Genomic DNA, 10,531 nt, shown 5'->3' with positions numbered 1-10,531 from the left:
TGGTCACAAACAAAGAGAAGGTGAGACAAAGTGACAGAGCAAGCAAGAGAAATCATTTCCACACATCTTCCACTATTTCAGCCTTTCATTCAGAATGTTGGAGCTTCTGATTGCATCTCAACCGTTATCAGGTGTTAATCTCACAGGGAAGTAACTCAACCACACAAGACTTGTGTTGAGACATAACACATACACATCGTAGAACATGTTGTAAACAGATTGTGTTGGCTAGGTTCTAGGTACAACCCATTGTACCTTATCTATCAGTTCTCTCACACTGCACTCTGATCAGTTTACGAAGAAAACCATTGATTCCTACTCACTGGGGACTGTCAGATGATCAAAGATCAGCTGATTGAGAGAGTGAAGGTCATCGAAGGCATGTTGAGACAATAACTCAATAGGAACGTTTTATCAATGGGATTCCTGGAATCTCCCCTAGTCTAGATTCTCAAGCCTTCTACTCCATTCTGTCATGAGACCGAAGCGTATTCTATCCAACAGTATTGTTTCCCTACCAATCTCAGGGTGGACACTAACCACAAGACCACAGACTTAGACAGATATGGATATGCCATTTAGCAGACACTTTTAAACAAAGTGACTTACAAATCCATTGAGTACAAACATTGTAGTATGTGTGACCTCAGCAGGAATCAAACCCATTATACTGGCATTGCTAGCGCCACTATTTTAGCAGCTGAGCTACACGGGACCACACGACAAATGTAGATGTCAATAAACGGTAAATCTGTGTGTGTGTAATAGATTGTATATTATCTATATGTGTGTGTAATATATTGTATGTTATCTACAGTGCCTTCGCAAAGTATTCAGACCCCTTGATTTTTTCCAAATTTTGTTACGTTACAGCCTTATTCTAAAATGTATTTAAAAATATATAAATAATCCTCAGCAATCCACAGACAATACCCCATAATGACAAAGTGAGAAAAAAAAGTTAATACATTTGTGCAAATGTATTAAAAATAAAAATAAACTTATGTAAATAAGTATTCAGACCCTTTGCTATGAGACCCTTTGCTATACTTTACTTTAAATTGAGCTCAAGTGCATCCTGTTCCCATTGATCATCCATGAGATGTTTCTACAACTTGATTGGACATTATTTGGAAAGGCACACACACCTGTACCACAGTTGACAGTGCATGTCAGAGCAAAAACCAAGCCATGAGGTCGAAGGAATTGTCCGTAGAACTCAGAGACAGGATTGTGTCGATACACAGATCTGGGGAAGGGTACCAAACAAATTCTGCAGCAGTGAAGGTCCCCAAGATCACAGTGGCCTCCATCATTCTTCAATAGAAGAAGTTTGGAACCACTAAGACTCTTCCTAGAGCTGGCCGACCGGCCAAACTGAGCATTAAGGGGAGAAAGGCCTTGGTCAGGGAGGTGACCAAGAACCCAATGGTCTCTCTGACAGACCTCTAGAGTTCCTCTGTGGAGATGGGAGAACATTTCAGAAGGACAACCATCTCTGCAGCACTCCAGTAGTCAGGATCGAGACAAAGATGAATGGAATAAAGTAGAGAGAGATCCTTGACCTGCTCCAGAGCTCTAAGGACCTCAGTCTGGGGCGAAGGTTCACCTTCCAACAGGACAACGACCGTAAGCACACAGCCAAGACAATGCAGGAGTGGCTTCGGGACAAGTCTCTGAATGTCCTTGAGAGACCTAAAATAGCTGTGCAGTGACACTCCCCATCCAATCTGACAGAGCTTGAGAGGATCTGCAAAGAAGAATGGGAGAAACTCCCCAAATGCAGGTGTGCCAAGCTTGTAGCGACATACCCAAGAAGACTCAAGACTGTAATCGCTGCCAAAGGTGCTTAACCAAAGCACTGAGTAAAGGGTCTGAATAATTACGTAAATTGTATTTGTAATAAATTAGCAAAAATTATGGGGTATTGTGTCATAAGGGGAAAAAAACAATTGAATCAATTTTAGAATAAGGCTGTAACGTAACAAAATGTGTAAAAAGTCAAGGGGTCTGGATACTTTCCGAATGCACTGTATATCAACGAATCGGCGAGGGCACTAGAACAGTCTGCAGTATCCGGCCTCAACCTATTACAATCTGAAGTCAAATGTCTAATGTTTGCTGATGATCTGGTGATTCTATCCCCAACCCAGGAGGGCCTACAGCAGAATCTAGATCTTCTACACAGATTCTGTCAGACCTGGGCCATGACAGTACACCTCAGTAAGACACAAATAATAGTGTTTCAAAAAAGGTCCCGTCACCAGAACCACAAATAGAAATTCCATCTAGACACTGTTACCCTAGAAGACACAAAAAACTACACCTACCTCGGCCTAAATATCAGCCCCACAGGTAACTTCCACAAAGCTGTGAACCATCTGAGAGACAAGACAAGAAGGGCCTTCTATGCCATCAAAAGGAACATAAAATTTGACATACCAATTAGGATCTGGCTAATTGCCCTTTATGGTTTTGAAGTCTGGGGTCCGCCCGCCATCCAATATTTCACAAAATGAGACAAACACCAAATTGAAACTGCATGCAGAAATCTGCAAAAATATCCTGTGTACAACATAAAACACTAAATAATGCATGCAGAGCAGAATTAGGCCGATACCTGCTAATGATCAAAATGTATAAAAGAGACTTTCAATTCCACAACCACCTAAAAGGAAGCGATTCCCATACCTTCCATAAAAAGCCATCACCTACAGATAGATGAAGAAGGAGAAGAAACCCCTAAGCAAGATGATCCTGGAGCTCTGTTTACAAACACACAGACTCCACAGAGCCCCAGGACAGCAACACAATTAGACCCAACCAAAGAGAAAACAAAAATATATTTATTTCCAATGTGTCAAGTAATTAACAAAAACACTGAGCAAACTAGAATGCTATTTGGCACTAAACAGAGAGAACACAGTGGCAGACCTGGCTCTCAAGAGAAGACATGCTCTTGAGGTGGAAACTGACATGCAATTCCTAATCTCCTGCCAAATGTATGACCATATTCGACACAGATTTCCCTCAGATTACACAGACCCACAAAGAATTGAAAACAAATCCAATTTTGATAAACTCCCATGTCTATTGGGTGAAATACCAGTGTGCCATCACAGCAGCAAGATGTGTGACCTGTTGACACAAGAAAAGGGCAACCGGTGAAGAACAAACACCATTGTAAATACAACCCATGTTTATTTATTTTCCCTTTCGTACTTTAACTATTTGCACATCACTACAACACTGTATGTAGTAGCCATAATGTGGCATTTGAAATGTCTATATTCCTTTGAAACCTTTGTGAGTGTAATGTCAACAGTTAATTTTTATATATTTCACTTGCTTTGGTAATGTAATCATGTGTTTCCCATGCCAATAAAGATCTTTGAATTGAATTAATAGAGAGAGATTAAAACAAACACACTGGGTATAGGTGACTGTACTAGACAGTGTGGATGGGTACATACTTTAAAATGTTTTCATGCCATGGCAACATGAGTAGATATTACATTGAGGCAGAGAAACAAGTAATAGCATACTGTCTCACTCAGTTCAATATACCAATGCAGTCTATTACAAAAACAACCTTTAACTTATCCCTGAAAGAACTATCTGAAAATCAATTGAGAGATAGCCAAATAACTTTTCACTCCCAAGACATATTGCATAGACCTATGGACCTTTTTTTCTAAAAGCATTGATAACATTCCATATGGACACTTTTGTTAACGTCAACAGGTTCTTTACGTCCACAACATACTTTCTACACGTTACGAGAGACAGATGATTATTTAGGATAGGCAAGTGCATTATGTCTGGGCTATACGTAGAATGTTGATGTTGCAGCATCACAATGGCATCCAGGCTTCCAGGTTGCAGCTTGGGGTCAGACAGTCCTATGTTCAATCAGGCCAATATAGTTTAGTTAGCTAGTGGCCCATGTTTTTCTAGAGGATCCCACACTTGGCAAATTTTCCTTAAGACCACCATTATTAGACAAATATGAATAATTCTGAGAATTTATCAGCACTGTATGTTTGTTAGCCAGACAGTTTTAGAGGAATGATTCCTGAAATTGACTGTAAAATTAACTGCCAATTTGCCAATATTCCATTTAAGCAATACAGTCAATCCACAGCCATTCACTGGCTCAAATCAGTTAATGACAGGACTTAAACAAGTTGTAATTGCAACCAGTGCTGCTATTGTATCACATAATAGCACTCTCACAAGATTATGACTCCACTGCCATTGATTTTAATTAGACTGGTTTGGATTTCTCCCTGACCAATATGGCTGCCGTTTAAATCATTCTGGAACTTTGAGAGTTAATGACACAAAAGGAACCAACACTTTTCACTCCATTTTTCCTGTTGGGCAATGCTATACGTCACAGTGTGTTTAGATTTAAGCGCACATACTGGTGCACTTATGCTGCGTTCAAAACAACTGGGAATTCAGAAAAACAAGGTCAAATCATGACGTCAGTTATCTTCCGGTCAGAGAGTCGGAGCTCCAGAAAGAGGCCAGAGTTCCCGAGTTGGAAAATTGAGTTGGATGAGTTTGTTTTGTCCCCCCAAAGTTCCCAGATGTTTTGAACGCACTTACAGTTGAAGTCAGAAGTTTACATACACCATGGCCAAATACAAACTCAGTTTTTCACAATTCCTGACATTTAATCCTAGTAGAAATTCCGTTTTAGGTCACTTTATTTTAAGTGGTGATACTAAGAATGTGAAATGTCAGAATAATAGTAGAAATAATTATTTATTTCAGCTTTTATTTCTTTCATCACATTCCCAGTGGGTCAGAAGTTTACATACACTCAATTAGTATTTGGTAGCATTGCCTTTACATTGTTTAACTTGGGTCAAATGTTTCGGGGAAGCTTCCACAACATTCCCACAATAAGTTGGGTGAATTCTTGCCCATTCCTCCTGACAGAACTGATGTAACGGAGTCAGGTTTGTAGGCCTCCTTGCTCGCACACACTTTTTCAGTTCTGCCCACAAATTTTCTATAGGATTGAGGTCTGGGCTTTGTGATGGCCACTCCAATACCTTGACTTTGTTGTCCTTCAGCGATATTGCCACAACTTGGGAAGTATGCTTGGGATCATTGTCCATTTGGAAGACCCATTTGAGACCAAGATTTAACTTCCTGACTGATGCCTTGAGATGTTGCTTCAATATATCCACATACTTCTCCTTCCTCATAATGCCATCTATTTTGTGAAGCGCACCAGTCCTTCCTGCAGCAAAGCACCCCCACAACATGATGCTGCCACCCCTGTGCTTCACGGCTGGGATGATGTCCTTCCGCTTGCAAGCCTTCCCCCTTTTCCTCCAAACATAACGATGGTCATTATGCCCAAACTGTTCTATTTTTGTATCATCAGACCAGAGGACATTTCTCCAAAAGGTACGATCTTTGTTCCCATGTGCAGTTGCAAACTGTAGTCTGGCTTTTTATGGCGGTTTTGGAGCACACAGCCACTGTCACTGATTCCTTCCAAACCACTCATGGTTGAATTTGCGATTTCCAACTTGTTGTGTAATGTTTATGTCCAATGGCTGATGAGCACCGATACGTTTGATCTATAATTTCTCTTCATTATTTCTCTTGATATGACAAGGATTAAAAAGGATTTTCTAGTAGATTGTCGACTTGTTTCATGATGACTGCTAGCGACATTTTTTATAAGTATGATGTTGAAATGATCAGTCCAATCAAAACTACTGTACATACAATGTGATTTGACATCACTTTATCTGTGGCCAATGACCTTGAACCTTCTTAGATGGGCACTTCTAAAGTATCTATATGGCAGCACCCAATGGGCTAGAACCCCCATGGGCAACAGAACACTGAGCCTATCATGGTGCAACTCTCCTTATTTGCTGCTGGCTTGCCCCACCACCACAGAAGGCACTGAGCTATGCAGAAAAACCTGCATTCTGGAGTTGCCTTACTCAAGAAAACAAAAAAAGAGTAAGGTGTTCTAACACTTTTGACCGGTAGTGTACGTATTTATTTACATTGTTTGCAAACTGATATGTGACACGTACTTATGCCAAAATAACATAAAAAAACAGGCAAGCCTCCCCCAAAAATGTTTTGCTAAAAATGTAGGGCTCAAAACAGGTGTCCTGAATGACAGATTATGCTTAACTACAGTAATGGATGTTAGGCCTAAATGTTTCATCAGGGAGCTACAAAGATTAAGTAAACACGTCACTGCTGAAGTCGCTAAACAAATTATGTCATATTCTAGTTCTGTTTTTTTGGTGTTTTTTTTAGAGATATTTACACAAAATAATGAGACTGGGTGTGTAAGTATGCCTCCAGGATAATATGGTAAAGTTTTCCTTGTTTATCAACAAGGTAGTCTAAGCCCTGAAACAAATAATTAAGTGCAAGGTCATCCAAAATCCATCAGATAAACCATTTTTAATTAAACCTGCAAAGCTGATACCAATTTCATTTAAAAAAAAATGTTAGCACATTGGGAGCGAGAGACTTTTAGAGAGGGAGAGAGAGAGAGACTGAAAGAGAGAGGAAACCCGATTTTGATAAACTCCCATATCTACTGGGTGAAATACCACAGTGTGCCATCACAGCAGCAAGATTTGTGACATGTTGCCACAAGAAATGGACACAGTAATATTTCAGTAGTAAAATGAGGTTTATTGGATTAACAGTTCAAGGCTTAATGAGCTCACCAAACCAATTGTGTGTTCCAATTGATCAGTGCTAAGTAGTTACAGGTATTCAAATCAACAGAATGACAAGGGTGCCCACATTTTTGCATAGCCTATTTTTCACATCTGATTTAATTTCAGACAATTTAATATTGCTACACTAAAAATCTTTGTCTGGACAATACCCCAGTACTCAGCTTTTATTCGAAAAGGAATGGCAACCCACTGTGATCATTTTCTGTGACGACAGAGTAAATTATTATGCAGTCTCAGAGGGGTGCCCAAACTTTTTCATACCGATTGTATACATAATATGACATTTGTAGTGTCTTTATTATTTTGTAACTTCTTTTGTAACCACCAGAATTCAATCTGGACACTGACCCTCCAAAATGGAGGGAAGTAGAGAACGTTGTCCGAAGAGCAAGAGCGGCCTCGGCTCCTGGGCCAAATGGAGTACCATACAAGCTCTACAAGAACGCCCCGGATGTTCTACGCTTTCTTTGGAGGCTCATGAGGATAGTGTGGCAGAAGGACATAATACCAAAGGCATGGCGAAGGGCTGGTGGTGTGCTAATCCCGAAAGAGAAGGATGCAACAGACATCAGTCAATTCCGACCAATCTCCCTTCAACGTCGAAGATCTTTTTCAGTATAATAGCACAGAGGCTGTCCACTTATCTGGAAAGGAACAAGTACATTGATACATCCGTACAGAAAGCAGGCATTCCTGGTTTCTCTGGTTTCCTGGAACATACTAGTATGATTTGGCACCAGATCCAAACAGCTAAGAAGGACAAGAGAGACTGTCATCTTCCTCGACCTGGCCAATGCCTTTGGCTCAGTTCCCCATGAACTCCTCTGGGAATCCTTGAACATTTTCCACGTACCAGAACCCATCACTACACTGGTAAAGGCCTATTTCCAAGACCTGCAATTGTGTTTCACAACACCTGACTTCACAACAACATGGCAGCACTTGGAAGTAGGCATAATGGCAGGCTGTACAATATCTCCTCTGGCCTTCACTATGGCCATGGAAGTCATCATCAGGGCATCGAGATGGGTGGTCGGCGGTGAGAGAACTAAGGAAGGGCTCTGTCTCCCATCTATCCGAGCATACATGGATGACATGACTACACTGACCACCACTGCAGCATGCACCAGGCGGCTACTTGCAAAACTGCAGGATAACATCAAGTGGGCCCGGATGAAAATCAAGCCAAGCAAATCTTGAAGCATCTCCATAGTCAAGGGACAGCTTAAAGATGTGAGGTTCTGCATTGGAGATGACCTGATACCAACGGTGTCTGAGCAACCCATCAAGAGCCTGGGTAGATGGTACAACAAAACCTCCGGGATAAAGATCAAGTGCAGCAAGTAAGGCAGGACATCGCTGACGGTCTTGAGAACGTCAACAAGACCCTACTGCCTGGGAGGCTCAAGCTTTGGTGCCTACAGTTTGGACTTCTCTCCCGGGTAATGTGGCCACTCACCGTCTATGAGGTCCCAATAACAACAGTGGAGAAGATGGAGCGAACCATTACCTCATACGTGAAGAAATGGCTGTGTCCCACGATGCCTGAGTAACATCGGCCTCTATGGCAAAGGGGTCCTTGAACTACCTCTTACAAGTCTAACGGAGGAGTACAGGTGCTCTAAAGTAAGACTTCAGATGACATTGAAGGACTCCAAAGACCAGACCATTAGCAAGGCTGCACCTCCTCTACAAACTGGACGGAAATGGACATCATCCATGGCTGTGCAGCAAGCAACATCAGCCCTGAGACACCAAGACATTGTGGGGAATATCCAGCATGGAAGAGGAGGCTTTGGCCTGGCAGCAAGCAAACCAACGTTGTATGAAATTAAATCAGATGTGAAAAATAGGCTATGCAAAAATGTGGGCACCCTTGTCATTCTGTTGATTTGAATACCTGTAACTACTTAGCACTGATCAATTGGAACACACAATTGGTTTGGTGAGCTCATTAAGCCTTGAACTGTTAATCCAATAAACCTCATTTTACTACTGAAATATTACTGTGTCCATTTCTTGTGGCAACATGTCACAAATCTTGCTGCTGTGATGGCACACTGTGGTATTTCACCCAGTAGATATGGGAGTTTATCAAAATCGGGTTTCCTCTCTCTTTCAGTCTCTCTCCCTCTCTAAAAGTCTCTCGCTCCCAATGTGCTAACATTTTTTTAAATGAAATTGGTATCAGCTTTGCAGGTTTAATTAAAAATGGTTTATCTGATTGATTTTGGATGACCTTGGACTTAGTCTAAGCCCTGAAACAAATAATTATCTTGTTGATAAACAAGGACAACTTTACCATATTATCCTGGAGGCATACTTACACACCCAGTCTCATTACTTTGTGGAAACATTTCTCTCTCAAAAAAAACAACAAAAAAACAGAACTAGAATATGACATTTGTTTAGCGACTTCAGCAGTGACGTGTTTACTTAATCTTTGTAGCTCCCTGATGAAACATTTAGGCCTAACATCCATTACTGTAGTTAAGCATAATCTGTCATTCAGGACACCTGTTTTGAGCCCTACATTTTTAGCAAAACAATTTTTGGGGGGAGGCTTGCCTGTTTTTTATGTTATTTTGGCATAAGTACGTGTCACATATCAGTTTGCAAACAATGTAAATAAATACGTACACTACCGGTCAAAAGTGTTAGAACACCTACTCATTCAAGGGTTTTTCTTTATTTTTACTATTTTCTACATTGTAGTATAATAGTGAATACATCAAAACTATGAAATAACACCTATGGAATCATGTAGTAACCAAAAAAGTGTTAAACAAATCAAAATATATTTTAGATTTGAGAATCTTCAAATACACACCGTTTGCCTTGATGACAGCTTTGTACACTCTAGGTGTTCTAAAACTTTTGACCGTAGTGTGTATCATTGAGTTAATAAAGCCGCATACAAACATGGTCTCTTTTTTTGTTTTTTTGAGTAAGGCAACTCCAGAATGCAGGTTTTTCTGCATAGCTCAGTGCCTTCTGTGGTGGTGGGGCAAGCCAGCAGCAAATAAGGAGAGTTGCACCATGATAGGCTCAGTGTTCTGTTGCCCATGGGGATTCTAGCCCATTGGGTGCTGCCATATAGATACTTTAGAAGTGCCCATCTAAGAAGGTTCAAGGTCATTGGCCACAGATAAATTGATGTCAAAGGCACAATCTGGAGGCACAATCAGGAGGCACAATCAGGTCCTCAAGAGCCTGACTGCAGCACTTGAGACCAAGAGGAGTGCAACCAATTCATTACCTCCAAAAACAAGCAATCCCGTCAAAACAACAACATTCATCCGGGAGGGACAGAAAAAGCCCAAGTATCCTCCTACAAAGCCAGAAACTGGACACCGAGCCATGGCCCGGGACTGGAAGATGCTTGTCGATATTGGCCAGCAACTAATTTTTCCACCTGAGATTGCTTCTACCAACCTTAGGCCAGACATGGTACTCTGGTCTCCTTCACGAAAGGCTGTGTACATCATAGAGCTCACAGTCCCGTGGGAAAACTCTGTTGAAGAGGCCTACGAGCGTAAGAAACTGTTACACAGAGTTGGCAGCAGACGCAACTCAGCGTGGCTGTAATGCAAAAGTCTGGCCAGTTGAAGTGGGATGCAGAGGATTTGTGGCTTCTTCCACCATCAGTTTGCTGAAAGAACTTGGAATCCATGGACAGGCTCTGCGGCAGACCGTCAGAGCAGTTCCTCAAGCAGCTGAAAGAGGCAGCCAGTGGATCTGGATGAAACGGAAGGACCCTTGCTGGGCTATAACTTCATGACCCCCAA

Source organism: Oncorhynchus masou, chromosome 13 (assembly GCF_036934945.1).
Source record: "Oncorhynchus masou masou isolate Uvic2021 chromosome 13, UVic_Omas_1.1, whole genome shotgun sequence".
Taxonomy (NCBI): domain Eukaryota; kingdom Metazoa; phylum Chordata; class Actinopteri; order Salmoniformes; family Salmonidae; genus Oncorhynchus; species Oncorhynchus masou.
The sequence above is the reverse complement of the archived record's forward strand: the minus strand, read 5'-3'. Positions refer to the sequence as shown.